Source organism: Myotis brandtii, unplaced genomic scaffold (assembly GCF_000412655.1).
Source record: "Myotis brandtii unplaced genomic scaffold, ASM41265v1 scaffold187, whole genome shotgun sequence".
NCBI classification, from domain to species: domain Eukaryota; kingdom Metazoa; phylum Chordata; class Mammalia; order Chiroptera; family Vespertilionidae; genus Myotis; species Myotis brandtii.
This window is the reverse complement of record NW_005356944.1, coordinates 4,660,258-4,676,568: the sequence shown is the minus strand read 5'-3', so window position 1 is coordinate 4,676,568 and position 16,311 is coordinate 4,660,258. Positions and strand designations below refer to the sequence as shown.

The 16,311-nt window shown below is 35.9% G+C and overlaps 1 pseudogene; it reads right to left on the bottom strand.

Moving 5' to 3' along the window:
• Positions 1-1,848: 1,848 nt before the first annotated feature.
• Positions 1,849-16,311, bottom strand: part of LOC106725785 — a 15,099-nt pseudogene continuing 636 nt past the window's right edge.

Sequence of the window (16,311 nt, the reverse complement as noted above, 5' to 3'; positions counted from 1 at the left end):
TCCCTCTCCCTTCCTCTCTGAAACCAATAAAAAAATATATTTTCTTTAAAAAAAGATGCCTGCTAACTTGAGGAATCTCGTTTTCTTTATTACAAAAAAAATATTTATAGCCCTAACCAGTTTGGCTCAGTGGATAGAGCATCGGCCTGCAGACTCAAGGGTCCCAGGTTCGATTCCAGTCAAGGGCATGTACTTTGGTTGCGGACACATCCCCAGTAGGGGGTGTGCAGGAGGCAGCTGATTGATGTTTCTCTCTCATCGATGTTTCTTTCTGTCCCTCTCCCTTCCTCTCTGTAAAAAAATCAATAAAACATATTTTAAAAAATATATTTATAAAGTAGAGTTGGTAAGCTACTGCTTTTGCTTTCAATTTGTCCTCGCTAATTAGAAAACTCTCCCTCAGGCCCCCCTGGAGTTCCCAGCACTGTCAGCTTCAGCCCACCAGCACAATCTATTTTGCTTTGTGGGGAATGGATCTCCCATAGCACAGGCTTCCGAGCAAAAATCCCACAAGAAAGCTTTTCTTTTAACAAGATACAAATAGCACAAACTAAGAGCAAAAGATTGAAAAATTTGACTTTATTAAAATTTGAACTTTTGTTTAGTTATCAAATGATACCAGAAATAAAGATAAGCCACAGATATAGTGAAGATATTGGCAACACATATAACTGACAAAAGATCTAAAGAAATCACACTGCTTGGCAAAACTCAGTAAGGAAATAGGTAAAAGATATCAACAAGCAATTTACAAAAAAGGGAAATAAAGGCCAAAAGACTTCTTAAAAGAAAATTCTCAACCTCAACTAGTAATAAGGAAAATAGTAATTAAAACTATGGTAGGATTCCATTTCATACACATCGGAATGACAAAAAATAAGATAATACCCAATGTTGGAGAGTGAGGCACAGAGACTTATATACTAGGGTAAGACGTACAAACACTTAGAGAGCAAAACTGGAAATGGTCATAATCTAGTAATTCTTCTCCCAGGTATATATCCTGCCTACAGACAGTCTCATAATAAGTACAACAAAACAGGCAAAATAATGTTCACTGCTACACTGTATATAATTACAAAATTTTGAAATAACCTAATTATCACAAAAGGAATTGTCAAGGTGCAGTTTTTTCATACAACACATACAATACAAGTGTGTTTTATACCACAAACATCATATATTTACTAGGGGCCTGGTGCACGAAATTCGTGCACTCAGGGGGTTCCTCAGCCTGGCCTGCGCCCTCTCACAGTCCAGGTGCCCTTGGGGGATGTCTGACTGACAGCTTAGACTCTCTCCCGCCACTGTGGCGCACACTGACCACCAGGAGGCAGCTCCTGTGTTGAGCATCTGCCCCTTGGTGGTCAGTGTGTGTCATAGTGACTGGTTGTTCCACCATTTGGTCAATTTTCATATTAGCCTTTTATTATATAGGATTTATATACCACAAAAAAGAAAAAATACCAATTGTAAGGGCAAAACATTTATTTTAAAATGTATCACAATTTCAAAGCAGTTAAAATGTAGGAAAAGCTATGCATGTTAGAATTAATCATGTGCAGCAAAATGAATTACCTGAAGTTACACATATCAACATGGATAAATCTCAAAACAACTATGTAGGGGGGAAAACAAGTTGCAGAAGAGCATGTACCATTTATTATAAAATTAACAGCGACAAATCTATGCTGTGCTTTTAGATATAGTAAGCATGTGGTAAGGTATAAAAACATGTGTGGAAATGATAAAAATGCCAGAAAGAAAGGAAAAAGACTTCAATTATATGTACTGTTATTTTGCACCCAGGATGGCAGTTGCATGAAAATTAATTCTATTACTCTATACTTTCATAGCCAAAATTTACATTATTTTTATTTTATTTTTTCTATTCAGAAAACTTTTGCAAGTTGTTTTATTTACAATGCCAACTTTTAAAAGGTCACTAGACCTTTTAACTGGACAATAAACTAGGCAGAAATCGCTCTGCAAAAAGAGGGAAAGCCCAAAATGCCACTGTTTATAGAGAACCCACAATTCAGTTTTATCCAGAGCAACGAAAAAAGAGACTTTCGATCATATTGGAAGAAACTAAGCCATATGTTTGGAATCTAAACCCAAACTACACATGCAATGAGGACAATATTCTGCTAATACAATTGATTTGCACTTGTCTACTGTTTGTCTTATATTAACAATTGAAACAGAGCATTGCACTAGTATTTGGAACAATCCTTACAGTGTTCCAGTGCCAGGCACAACTTTTCCTTCTCTTCACACCACTGGTTCTCTTTGCTGTACCTGGGCTTCCTCTTCTTCAGTAAAGTCCCTTTTGATATGCAAGGTCTTGTAATCTCTTCAGGAGTTTTCCCCTTGAGCATATTGGCAACAGTTTTGCATGTAACATCAAGCAAACCTTTGATGTCTAGTTTGTAGCCAGAGTAAGTTCAACAAGTGTTCCTTGGTCAACTTTGAGGAATTCGTGGTCCCAAACAGGGATATCATCTGTTCGCTTTTCTTTGTTCTCATCATCCTCAGGAGGAGAAGGGTCATCTTTGTGGTGGGTGCACCACTGAATGACCTTTTTTAATATTTTGCATTAACATTTGGTAGAGGAACTAGGTCATCATCACCTTCATCATGCATTCCCAACTCTTCTAAGATGGTCTTGATAGTCACAGATTGTTTGGCAATTTCAACATCACCTTCAAATTTCTCTCCATCAGAACGCTGCAACTTCATTGAAGGCATGGTGCTAGTCTCAAGGAGAGAGCAGGCAGAGGCTGACGAGAGCAGCGATAGTGAGGCAGCATCAGCAGACTCAAGAGAGAAAAGCCACTTACCATTATTTTTAAATGAAGGGGGGGAGGAGAGATCTACCAAATAACGGAACCTCTTTAATTGTATCTTTTTAATTTCAAAAAATATATAACCAACCATTTTAGATATTTTATTAGCATATTCAATTAGCCATACTCTATTTCATTCCATTTATATTTCAATTTACAATTTTTTTTTTATTCAAATCAAGTAAAGACATTTAGGAACAGGAAGAATTTAGCAATAAACATTTTTAAAAAAATATTTATTGTTGAAAGTATTACAGATGTCTGCTCTTTTCCCCCATTGACCCCTTCTATCTTGCTCTCTCCCGCTCTCCCCCCCAACTAAATAAACATTTTTTTCATCAATGAGCTCCCAGCAAGAGGCAAAGATATGTACATATATAACAACACTGAGGGCAATAACTTAAGGATGCAGGTCGCAAAGAAAAGGGGATGATTAACATGTGCCCTAAAGGAGCACAAAAAGGGTTCAGTAAAAAGTTAACCTGAAAGTTAAATTTGGAAGGTGGTGGGAAGAAGTCTGCTATGTAGGAGAGGATATTCCTCGCAGTACAAACCAACAGCACATGTAAGGACAGAGACTAATGAAAAACATGACATACTGGCTAGAACAGCACCCACAATTTATGGTTGGCCAAATCGGACCCAGACTATTTTTGTATGACCCACAAGCTAAGAATGGTTTTTACATTTTTAAAGGGTTGTTTTTTTTTAAGTATGCAACAGAGACCACATGTGGCTTGCAAAGCCTAAAATATCTGCCAACTAGCCCTGAAAGAAAGTTTGTCAATCTCCACACAAAAACGTAACTTGCCAGTGGAAAGGGAGCTAGAGAAAAGGATGGTCCTTGAGAAGAAAGACAACTTTAAAAAGACATCGTAAAAGAACCTTGTCTTCCAGGCTGAGCCACAGTCAAATTAAAAAACAGAATCATATTTGTATTTTTAAAGGATTACTCAGGCAAAGCTGTGAAGGATCAACTAGAAAGGAGTAATAATGGAACCGTGGGAAGATTATAGTAATAGTCCAGATAAGAGCTGATCAGAGCCTGAGCAAAGGCATACACTAAGGGGGTGAAGTCGAAAGTACTGATTACCAACAGGTAGACAGAAGGAAGAACCACAGAACTTGGTGAGGAGTAAGAAAGGAAGGAACTGACACAACCATGTTTCTGGCTTTAAAAAAATGATCACTAAATAATAATAGAAAATGTTTTTTTAAAAAGCAGAAGGAGAATTTAGAGGAAAAATTGAACTCAATTTTAGATGCTGAGTTTGAGGTGCCTTGTGACTTAGCCTGAGTTCCCTTAAATGTAGAATCTTAAAGAAAGACCTATATTCAGGGAGTTTACTTGGGAAGTTATCTCACAGGGCAAAAGTGAGGTATCTGGGGAATAAGTCAGAAAAAAAAAGGAAATAATAAATGTAAAGGAATGATAGAATTAAAAATTTACCATTTGGCAACAATCATAACTGATTCAAGCAAGAATTACCAATGGATGCAAAAACTGGTGGGTGAAAGTTTGAATAACAGTTTTTTGGGAGACAATTCAATGTGAGTCTCTCATGTTTCTCCATGTCTTCCAAGTAGAGACACTGACTGCCTTTGTTCTGGAGTCACTTCTGAAAGATGTTCGTATACTGAACAGCCTTGGAGGTAGAATAGTGTTTTCCTCCTGAGCAAAGGGCAGGCTGTCTAATGTCCAGTAAGATAAAGATAATGACTCTCTTGGGCAAATGTCAGGCAGGCTTACTTGCCCCTTATATAACATTCGAGTTTCCTAAACCTGGGTTCCTCTCCTACAACGTGACTCCTTTTGTGCAGGGGTCACCTGGTCCTGTTCACATCACCCAGTGGGAACCGAGTTGGGGGACAAGGCAAATACTGACATACTGACTACATTGCTATTACTATGAGTAAGAAAGTCCTTTATCTCCTATCTGCTGCCAGCATCCATGGCTAATTTGTTATCTTGCAAGACCCTTCAGAGTTCTTGACATTTACACAGCTTCAAAATACACCCCCACAAGATAGGTATTAATCAAAAAGAAGAAGCCAACAGATGCCACCTTTACCAAATGATCAATGTTAACATCATGTGCCTCCTGATATGATGAGCTAGCAGCAATACACTTCACTGTGATATTTCTAAGCACAAGAAGACAAACAAATCCAAATTGAGGGCTATTCTTAAAAAACACGTAGCGTTGGTCAAAATGTCAATGTCAGGAAAACAACACAAAAACTGAAACACTTTACAGATTACAACAAAACTAAGGAGACATAAACACTTGTAGGGAAAAATTGGGTAAAAGGATATCATGTCTGTAACTTACTCTCAAAAAGTTCAGCGGGGGGGGGGGGGGGGGAACGGGGGGGGGGGGGGGGGGGGGGGAATACAATGTAAAGAGAAAAGGTAAATGCAAATGGGGTAAAATGCTGATGTTTAAAGAATTTAGGTTAAAGATATCTAAGAATCCTTTGTACTATTTTTTAACTTTTCTGTAGGTCTGAGCTTTTGTCAAGTGATAAACAAAAAGAATATGAGTGACAGGCATAAAACAATGGTTTTTTTGCACAAGGCTGCTCTTCGAGGGTTACACACTTGGAGATGAACTGAATATGTTAGGCAAGCCCAAATCACCTAAAATCTAGAATGATCAGGCATACAATGAGTCCCTGGGATCCATCTTCTGCCGTCATTAATAAAAAAGTATTCATAAGCCGTGAAAGAAAATCTTTTCATTTAAAAGTATTACTTAATTCACAGTAGCTTTTGGAACTTTTGGTTATTATGTAATTTTCTCATCAATAGAGACTAAAATTAGAATTTCACTATGTGATCCAATAAATTTGATAATAAAAAGGCCTTTTCATTCTTGAAAGGATAGAAAAGCCCAGTATAGTCTATACAGGGCTCTACAATAGGATTTAGAAAATGGAACTACATAACTAGCAATATTCAGATAATAAAAAGTAGTTTCTAGTCACACTATTTTATTTCTAAATTTCTTTGTAATTTGAGAGCATATTTACAAAAGACAAAGTAACATGTCTTGTTAGAATAAAAGATGGGATATATAATAAAATAAGCTTTTAGTGTGAATAGTAAATGAGTTTAACTCTTCACTGGCCATTTAAATCTCAGTATTTTAAATACCTATATCATTAACAGGTTGTTTTAGCAGTATTCTATACAGGAAATTAGTTACACTAACACATTTCACATAAGAAATATTTTCACATAAATGAACCACCACATGCTGTAAAACTTCATAAAATAAACCTGCTGTCTGAGATGCCCACAAAACATTTATTTGAAAACAGTAAAGTCTTGGGTATTTTCCATCAGCATTGTGAACAAAGCATCTCGGGAATGTGTCGACTATAACACAAAATCAGCATGTTAAATAACAAGCTTCATCTGACTTAGCAAAAAATTCTAGCTTTTGGAACAGAAAATGACCTGTTGGGTTTTTCAAAGCTGCTAGAAATTACCCTGCCAATATAAATCTTTATTTAAGAAAGGCTAGAAGGAATTAATTAAAAACAATATTCAAGGACTATTCTTACTACAGCATATAATTCCCTAGAATTTTCCAAACCATATAATATCAAAACTCAGAAATGGAAATACTGACTGAAACCTGACTAAAAAGTTCACTCAAAGCACTCTCTTCCTTGAAATAAACTTTAAGCTTAACAATTCAAATCTAGTTTATAAAACTTAAGTACAAAAGAACATTTTATTTCAATTCAACACAATACCAATGTCTACCAGTAGGGGTGGGGAATGACTGCTTTGCAGATATTTCAAATAAAATAAGATGCTATGATAAAGCCAGAAAAAATAAGTTTTATAACTTTGGGTTATGACAACTCCCTTAACAGAAAGCCAAATAATTTCCTTTCTACTTTATAGGAAATATGTCCCCAAAACCACCACGAGCCTTGGTCGGTTTGCCTCATTGATTAGAGCGTGGGCCTGCAGACCAAAGGGTCAAGGGCACATACCTGGGTTGTGGGTTTGATTCCTGGCCCCATCCAGGCGGAGGTGGGGCCAAGGCAACCAATCAATCCTTGTGTCTCTCTCAGGTGGATGTTTCTCTCTCTCCCCCTTCCCTCCCCCTCTTCCACTCTCTCAAAACACACCACGAAATTTTTATTTACTTTAAAAATCCATGTAAAGATACGTATGAAATATTAAAGACGAAGAAAGCAAAGGTCAAATAATCCTCACCAGACCCCCTCCTAAACCAGTGATGGCGAACCTATGACACGCGTGTCAGAGGTGACACACGAGCTCATTTTTTTGGTTGATTTTTCTTTGTTAAATGGCATTTAAATATATAAAATAAATATCAAAAACATAAATCTTTGTTTTACTATGGTTGCAAATATCAAAAAATTTCTATATGTGACACGGCACCAGAGTTAAGTTAGGGTTTTTCAAAATGCTGACACGCCGAGCTCAAAAGGTTCGCCATCACTGTCCTAAACCAATCTACTTTTCCCCCCCTTTTAATCCTTAAAGAAGGATATGTTTTTATTGATCCTTTTAGAGAGAAACATCAATCAGCTGCCTCTGGCAGACACCCTGACCAGGGGTGGAACCCCAAAACCTAAGTATGTGCTGGAGCTGGTACAGAACCCGCAACCTTTTGTTGTAAGGGAGGACGCTCCAACCAACTGAGCAACCTGGCAAGGGCCTAATCTACCACTTGAAACAACTCAAATCAACAGGGGAAGTTCAATCCTAGATTAATAATTTGATCAAATGTCCAATCAATGTGTCTCTCTCTCCCTCCATCCCTCCCTCTCTCCCTCTCTATCTCTCTCTTCCCATTTCCTCTCTCCAAAATCAATTTTTAAAAAACTTAAAGTTTCAAACATAAACAACAATAAAAATGAGTAAGGCTCTGGCTGGATAGCTCAGTTAGTTAGAGCATCAACCCAATACACCAAGGTTACAGATTTGATCCCTGGTCAGAGCACATATAAGAATCAACCAATAAATGCATAAATAAGTAGAACAAAAAATCAATGTTTCTTTCTCTTTCTCTCTGAAATCAATAAAATTTTTTTAAAGAGAGAAATGAGTGAGGACACAAAAGAGGAAATACAGAAAAAGAAACCAATTTGGAAATAAGGTAGTCAATTCAGTTTGAGCTACCTGTTGGGGAGAAATAATGAGATCATAGTTCAAAAGATGAGCTAAAAGCTCATACTTGAATAAGTTATAGTAGAGATTATGCAATCATCTGGAGAAATACATAAGCTATAAATGAACAGAAAAATACTGCCAAGGACTGAGAAGTGATTAGAAATTTAGATAGGGGCTATAGTACACATTTAATAAATTTGGAAGAAAAAGAAAAGAGAAAATAGGTCCAGAGACTTAAGGAGGCCCAATTAAAAGATGGCCACTTAAAATCTCAGATACCTTTTTAAAAGGTTGAAGAAAAAAAAGACCAAGAAATAAAAAGAGGGGACTTGACATTACTGGAGAGGCTCAAGATGCTGAAAAACACAATTCAGTATGAAATCCACAACAGAGAATAGGGGGTAATCCTGGAGGGAATGGGATGTTGCTTTCCTGAGAAAGTAGTGAAAACACAATGTGTACTGGTAGAAGTTACCTTCAGACATAGAGAGTTGGAAATCTGCAGGAAGTTCATACCTATTGGCCTGTATGAGGGAAACAGACTCATCTGCTACAAGTAAAGGAGGTGAGGAGTAGAGTGGGTTTTGAGAAGTCAAATGTATATATGACACATTCACAAGCACCTGGTCAGATACCTGTCAAGCTACTCATAAAGATTTTCTACATGGAATAAGGGAATAGGTAGAACGTAGCATGCCTGTATTTGGTTACTTTTATAATAATAATATATTTGATTCCCCAATGTCTTAGGCACTTTAGGGATACAGAAATCTTTTAAGACATGGTTTTCGACCTGAAGAAACAGTTCAGATACTATTTTACATTTTTAAATGTATCCTTTTCCTAAAATGTAATATTGTTACCTTCTAATAGGTTATAAATTGAGGTATTTCGTTTTCTTCAAATCAGAGTAAAGGGAAACAATTTTACACGTTTAAATGTGAGATGCTTTAAAGAGATTTTGCAAATTACAGAGTAACCACTAGAAATACTTTCAGAAATGCCATGCTAAGCTTAGGGCATTTTACAAGGCAAACATTTCAACTATTTTGTACTCAAAAGCTATTGGTAAACCAATTGTGTTACAGTCTTTAACACCCTAAGTTTTGATACAGAATTCCATTTTAAATATACATGTATAAAATATTAAAATATTACCAAGTTGTCAAATTTCATTTAAGAATACATCTGCCGAAACCGGTTTGGCTCAGTGGATAGAGCGTTGGCCTGTGGACTGAAAGGTCCCGGGTTCGATTCCGGTCAAGGGCACGTACCTGGGTTGCGGGCACATCCCCAGTAGGAGATGTGCAGGAGGAGGCTGATCGATGTTTCTCTCTCATCGATGTTTCTAACTCTCTATCTCTCTCCCTTCCTCTCTGTAAAAAATCAATAAAATATTTTTTTAAAAAAAGGAATATATCATATAGAATTATAAGAGGAACGGAATACAATACTTGCCCTTTGCATGACTCTGCTTTAAGAACCCCAAGTTAACTGTATTTTTGATTTACATAAATTAAATATACAAACAATATCCCTTCTTTTTAGTGCTTTCAAATAAGTTATAGCTAGTAATTTCAATATTCTTAAAAGTACCTTAAAATTGAATTCTTTCTATACCCTATTTTTCCCTTTCTATTTTCTTTCCACAGGTCAGCACAGAAATGAGGTTTGAAAAGCACTACATCCCAAATTTAGAAGAAAGGTAATAATATAATTTTAGAAAGGCAAACCTATTAGAATTTTCTCAGGCAATGAATTATGCCCAGAAGGAAAAGAACCGAATTATTAACTATATATGAGAAATATGACCTTTTCCTTGATTTATTTAAAATGTTATTTACTGATTTTGAGAGAGAGAAAGGAAGGGAAGAAGTGAGGGAGGGAGGGAGAGAGAGAGGGAAATGAGAGAGAGGATAGGGAGAGAGGGAGGAAAAGGGGGAGAGGGAGAAGGAGAGGGAGAGAGAGAGAGAGAGAGTGAGAGAGAGAGACATCAATTTGTTGTTCCACTTATTTATACATTTATTGATTGAGTCTTGTATGTGCCTTGACCAGGTTTCGAACCAGCAACCTTGGTGTATGAGAATAACACTCTAATCAACTGAGCTACCTGGCCAGGGTGATCTTCCCCTTGATTTAAATTAATATACAGCATGTCTTTGTAAGACCTTTAGACTATTAAACTGGTTATAATTTTATTATCACCAAAATAAAATTCATAGATTTTTTAAATGGTTTTTTTTTTTTTTTGGTTTTGTGGTAAGAGTGGTGACACACAACATTAAGAAACTGAACTATTCCTGGTAACTTTAAATATCTTCTATTTAACAAAATGAAATGAAGTCTTAAGAAATTTGATTGTGCTATATTTAAATGATTATTTTCCTCAGATATAAAAGAAAATTTCCAGTACTTAGCTAACTTCACCTACTACTTGCTCAAAGCAGGGATTGTGTCTTAACTCTCTTCATTCATAGCACAGAACTTTCCACTTAGTGACATTCAAAGATGTACTAGATAAAACAGTTTTCATACAAATATTTTATAATTTTTCTACCCAACATTAACATTTTTTTCATTTGTGGTCAGTCAGTGATCCAGCTATAACGAAATACTTAAAGTATGCTCAACAGGTTAAAAATCTAATATTTTTAACCCAATACTATTCTTAATTAACTAAAATACATGAAACTACAGTCCTGGCTGGTATAGCTCGGTTGGTAGGAGCGTTGTAGGATCAAGAGTTCAATTCCAGGTCAGGGCACATACTCAGGTCGCAGGGTTTGATCCCCAGTCTAGGCATGTATGAGAGGGAACCCATCCATGTTTCTCTCTCTCCCTTTTCCTTCCTCTCTCTCTAAATTCAATTAAAATATACCTTCAGATAACTATTAAAAAAATAAACAAAGTAAACAATAGGAAATTACAACTAATATACTGCAGAGATACTTGTACCTTCTCCACTGAAACTGATTATAAGTTGGCCCAAAATATGTTTTTGTTTTGTTTTGAGAATATAGTGAAGCGTGGCAGCATAACCTGTAATTTTCCATTGGTCACTATACTCTATATAATATTTCCATAGAAATTGTAACATATTACATATTTAAGTCCTCAGAAGCATTAATTTAAATTATACGTTAGAAGAAATGTCTCTAGAAAGTCGGGTTCAATTTTCAATATGTTATCACTTTATCTAACTTATTAACTATTTAACACTGTAGCATTATATATCTAAAGTCGTATAGTTTACCCAACCTACAAGACTCTCGTTGTATTATTAAACAGATAACACAGTCAAAATACATGCAAATAATTTTCAGGTCTTTAAATAACTGCTTTATAAGTAAACATTTTCTAAGCAAGTTTGCTATTTTATTTTTAAAAAACTGTAAAATAGTTTTTAAACTATTTTTTAAAAAAGTAGGAAGAAATCGAAGAAGTTAAAGTTAATATAAATGTTTTTTAGTAAGTCAAATACTTTCGAAAGATTTCTAAACTGTAATAATTGGCTAGTCATATATGGCCAAGTTTCACATTGTTTATCATAGCTTAAAGACAATTTTCTTGATAAGCTATATGTAATCAACTATAATTTATAATAAATGGCTACAAAATTTTAAAGAGGGGAGGGAGTGGCTCATATTGTGTTCATGTGATTATTTCAATATCTATCATAATTTTTTCATACTAGAAAAGATGCTTCAGCATTAACAATTATGCAAAAAAAAATGTATCTGACCATCCCTGCCATCCTTTATTTTCTTTATTTTTTTCATCCTTTATTTTCAAGGTAACCAAGAGTTATAACCTAAAGGATCCATCTTTCACAATTTAGGTCCTTACCTTTAGGAAAAAGTACAGCTCAAATGACCAAAGTACTTCATTTTCCTTTATTATTATTCTCTAAACCTCCACTTCTTTTAGGTGTAATCTTTTTGTTTTAAAAGAAAATGACAAAACAGCAAAAAAAAATACAATATAAAAAGTGTATCTGGAAACCTACTCTTTAAAAGAAGAAATGTTTATATCAAAAGGTAAAAATGAACTGTGTGACTGATATCAGAGAGGTCAGGGTTTGAATTCAGTTTGAAAAACCTAGATTTATATATGATGTGCATCTTAATTTTATTATTTATTATAAGACCAAAAAAGTATTCCTATAAATCAAACCCATTTTAATAGGAATAATATGTTCTATGCTCGTCACCCAAGTCAGGCCTATAACATAAGATTTTCTTTTAATTGGATAGAAAGCTCATATTCCCTAAATTCTACATTAAGCAAAAAAAAGTCTTTTAGATTGAAAAACAAGAGACACAAAGTGGAAGGGGACAGGATTTTAAAAAATTGGTCGAGGATGATAAACAGATACTATTTCACAAGACTGATCACTTAGCAGGTGTCGTGGCATTTTTTTTTTTAAGCCTCACCGAGGATATGGTTTTGTTTTGTTTTTGTTTTGTTTTTTACTGATTTTAAAGAGAAAGGAATTGGGGGGTGGGGGTGAAGAGAGAGAGACAGACAGACAGACAGACAGACAGACATCTGAGAGAGAAACATGGTTCGGTAGCCTTCTGTTCTCACCCCAACCAGGAATTGAATCTGCCACCTTCCTGGAAGACACGCCAGCCAGCACCTGGCCAGCGTGTCACAGCATATTCTTAATCTTTTCCCCAAGCTACCACAATACTTAATTGACTATAACTAAATGAACTTTGGTTGTTAGCAACTTCAACATTTAAAGTGAAAACAGATTTCTAAGTCTCCCAAATCCAACCACACCAATCTCTTCCCCCCACTGTGGCCCAGCTTTCTCTACCTTTCCTGCCCCACTAACTCCCCTTCATCACTCTCCCACAGGGAAAGAAACAACTATCACTTTTAGAATATCAGAGAAACTGTTTGGGTCAAAGTAACAAAACACATTTAAGGTAAAAGATATTGTCTTTGGTTTGTTTCATTTCAAAGCCTTTCTGTTGGAAAAAGACAGCTGACAAAAGTGCTGATTTGGGGGCCATGGCAGGGTAGCTCTGTAGGTTAGAGCATCATCCCAATACACCAAGGCTTTGGGTTCGATCCCCAGGACACATACAAGAATCACCCAATGAATAAGTGGAACAACAAATCCATGCACACACACCCCCGTGTGTGTGTGTGTGTGTCTCCCCTTCCTTTCTCTCAAATCAATCAATAAAAAATGTGTTTCAATAAAAACAATATAAAATACTTTAAGTACTGATTATTTCATTCACTACTAAACATAGTAAAGTAAGACAAAGTAAATCAGTTAAATGACTTAACTATCCCAAACCACAAATGGCACCCTAAAAATACAGTATTTTCAATATCCATCCAGTTCTTTTAGTTTCTACATAATAGTAGGAGTAGAGGCTCTAAGTCCCTTAGGATAACAGCCGTGCGTGCGCCTCAGAATCAAGGCAATATGCTGCCTTTGTGTAGTGACATATGGCCCAAGTATCAACTGAGGAAAGCAGCCTGAACTGCTAAAGAGGTCAAGGTCTAATTTGACAAACACTCGGGTAAAATATATAACATACATCCTCCATCTCTATTCTAGCTTGGTCCTAACAGTGACTTAGATAAGGTCCAAACCAACAGCTATGACAAACCTACAGAATCAGCACACTAACATTAGGTGTTTTTCACCAAACCACTCTTAGTTACACCAAGTCAACCAAGAGAAGTGGACTGTATTTCCTTAAGTTGGTCACATTAAGTGTTCTGGCTATCCTAAAAAATTCCCGATTTAAAACTTCTCCTCCGAATATATATCCCTATTCAACTCCAGGTGCTAAAAGGTACTAGGCAAGACATACTTTTTAGCCCTAACCAGTTTGGCTCAGTGGATAGAGCATCGGCCTGCGGACTCAAAGGTCCCAGGTTTGATTCCAGTCAAGGGCATGTACCTTGGTTGCGGGCACATCCCCAGTAGGAGGTGTGCAGAAGGCAGCTGATCGATGTTTCTCTCTCATTGATGTTTCTGGCTCTCTATCCCTCTCCCTTCCTCTCTGTAAAAAATCAATAAAATATATATTTTTTAAAAAGATATACTTTTTAAGCAGTTGGATCCAGAACCAGCAGGACATTTAAAATAATTTCTTTAGGCTTACATTTGTATCATACAGAAAGGGTTAGCCATGACAAAGCTTTCAGCAAGTTGTGTGGGGCAAGAGAGGCAACTTTTAAAAAGCAATACAACATGCTGGTAGATTCTTCCATTTTAACAAAGTTCTAGTTTGTCTACAAGTAACTTCCAAGTTAAACATGCCACATTAGAAATCTCAACTTCAGATGCTAGGAAATTAGGACAGCTGCAAACCCAGAAATTTTATATGAACATTTCCTTTAACAGCAACAATATAATCATTACATAGCAAGTTATTTTGTGTCCGAGGCAAGAATAACTCTAAAGAGGTATTTTAAATATGGAGAATTTCAAAGTTCCTTAGATCAAACACCCTTAAATCTATATATTGCTACCTACAAATTCAAATGTTAAGTTGCAATGGGACGACATTTTCTGTCTCTGAATTAACTACCAATAATGCAATTCTAACTGACCATATCATCACTCTTAGTGAACTACTAGACTGAGAACAGCATATTAAGAAAGTTAACTCCTTTACCTTGCAAAATTAACTTCAAAAGTTACCAAAGTAAGTCATTCAGACATTCAAATGGAAAATAACAGCCTTAGCTGGTTTTGCTTAGTGGATAGAGTGTCCGCCTGGAGATTGAAGGGTCCCAGGTTCAATTCCCCGGCAAGGGCACGTGCCTGGGTTGCAGGCTTGATTCCCAGTAGGGGGCATGCAAGAGGCAGCCAATCAATGGTTCTCTCTCATCATTGATGTTTCTAGTTCTCTCTCCCTCTCCCTTCCTCTCTGAAATCAATAAAAATATTTATTTTTTTTTAAAAAAAGAAAACATGCAAACAAGTATTTCATTCTATGGATGGGAAGTAGTATTTCAGCACTCTGAAATTTACATTTGTCCCATACTCACTTCCATATATAGGCGTGTCCCCCAAAAATGTATACACAGACTTTGAATAATTACCAGTATAAAGGCAGTGTTTATTAAAATACATTTTATTTTCAAAACTGAGCTATCAGTTGTTAAAGTGTGTAAACATTTCTGGGGACACCCTGCGTATGCCTTCAGTGTTCATGTATGAAATATTAAAAACAAAAGCTGAATAAAGAAGTGCATTTGACAACTGTTGCTATTTTAAATTGCAAGGGGGCTTTCAATTCCTCATGTTAAACAAATACTTATATGCCCTGCCATACTAGCTACAGCAACCTACCTCTGTAATTTGCACCCTATTTATGGCATCCCATGACGAAACATCCAAAAAATTAAAATAGTATGATCTGAAGCTTCTTTTCAAGCATGTTTACAAGAATTATCATCTCACCAAAACCACCCACTTTTATGTGACTCTAAATCTCCATGCCTAGAAGCCAATGACTGGTTTACAAGCAAGATAATGACTAGTTCACTGGAAAAGGTATTATGACAATAAACTAAGACTGGCTCACCATGTTATGATCTGCTTGCCTAATATGTATGTTTAGCTACTGTAGTCAGCAATGTCCAAATATAAAATTGAAACATTTAATGGCTGGTTCTGTTCTAGATTTCAAGCTCATCTTACCTTTTTAAAGCATGGTTTGAAACTAAGAAATTTTTTTAGTAAGTATTTTCCCTAGAATAGAAAAAAAATTTACAAAATTGTTATTCAATTTTCCCATAATGACAAAAAATAAAATGTCCAAAATCTCAACTATTTCAACACACCTCTACCTTAACACAATTAAAAACAAGTTTAAAAAAAAATAAAAGAAAAATAATCTTCAAACAGGTTAAACATTATATCCCAAAAATAAGCTTTCAAAAATGTATGAATGCACCCATAAGTATGCCATGAAACGCCTTGTTGCACGAAATGCCTTGCCGATTTAAGCATAAAGAACTTTATTTGGTCGGTTACATTTCAGTTATTGTTAAATGACATGAAGGCATAAGGCACCAAACAAAACTATGAACATGTCTTTTTTAAAGATCAGTCATATTTTGTTTACTTAAGTACTGTTTAATCATGACCTATCAAAACCTTATCATGGCTCATTGTATAAAATTAGCACTGAGCTTGCAAACAGAAGCAGAATCCAGACTTATCAAACATATGGTGAGGCTTGCCCAGCTTCTGAAAAATTAAACGAGAATGCAGGATCAACATGTTTTAGTTGGGAACAAACAAAACCCACCGGCTCT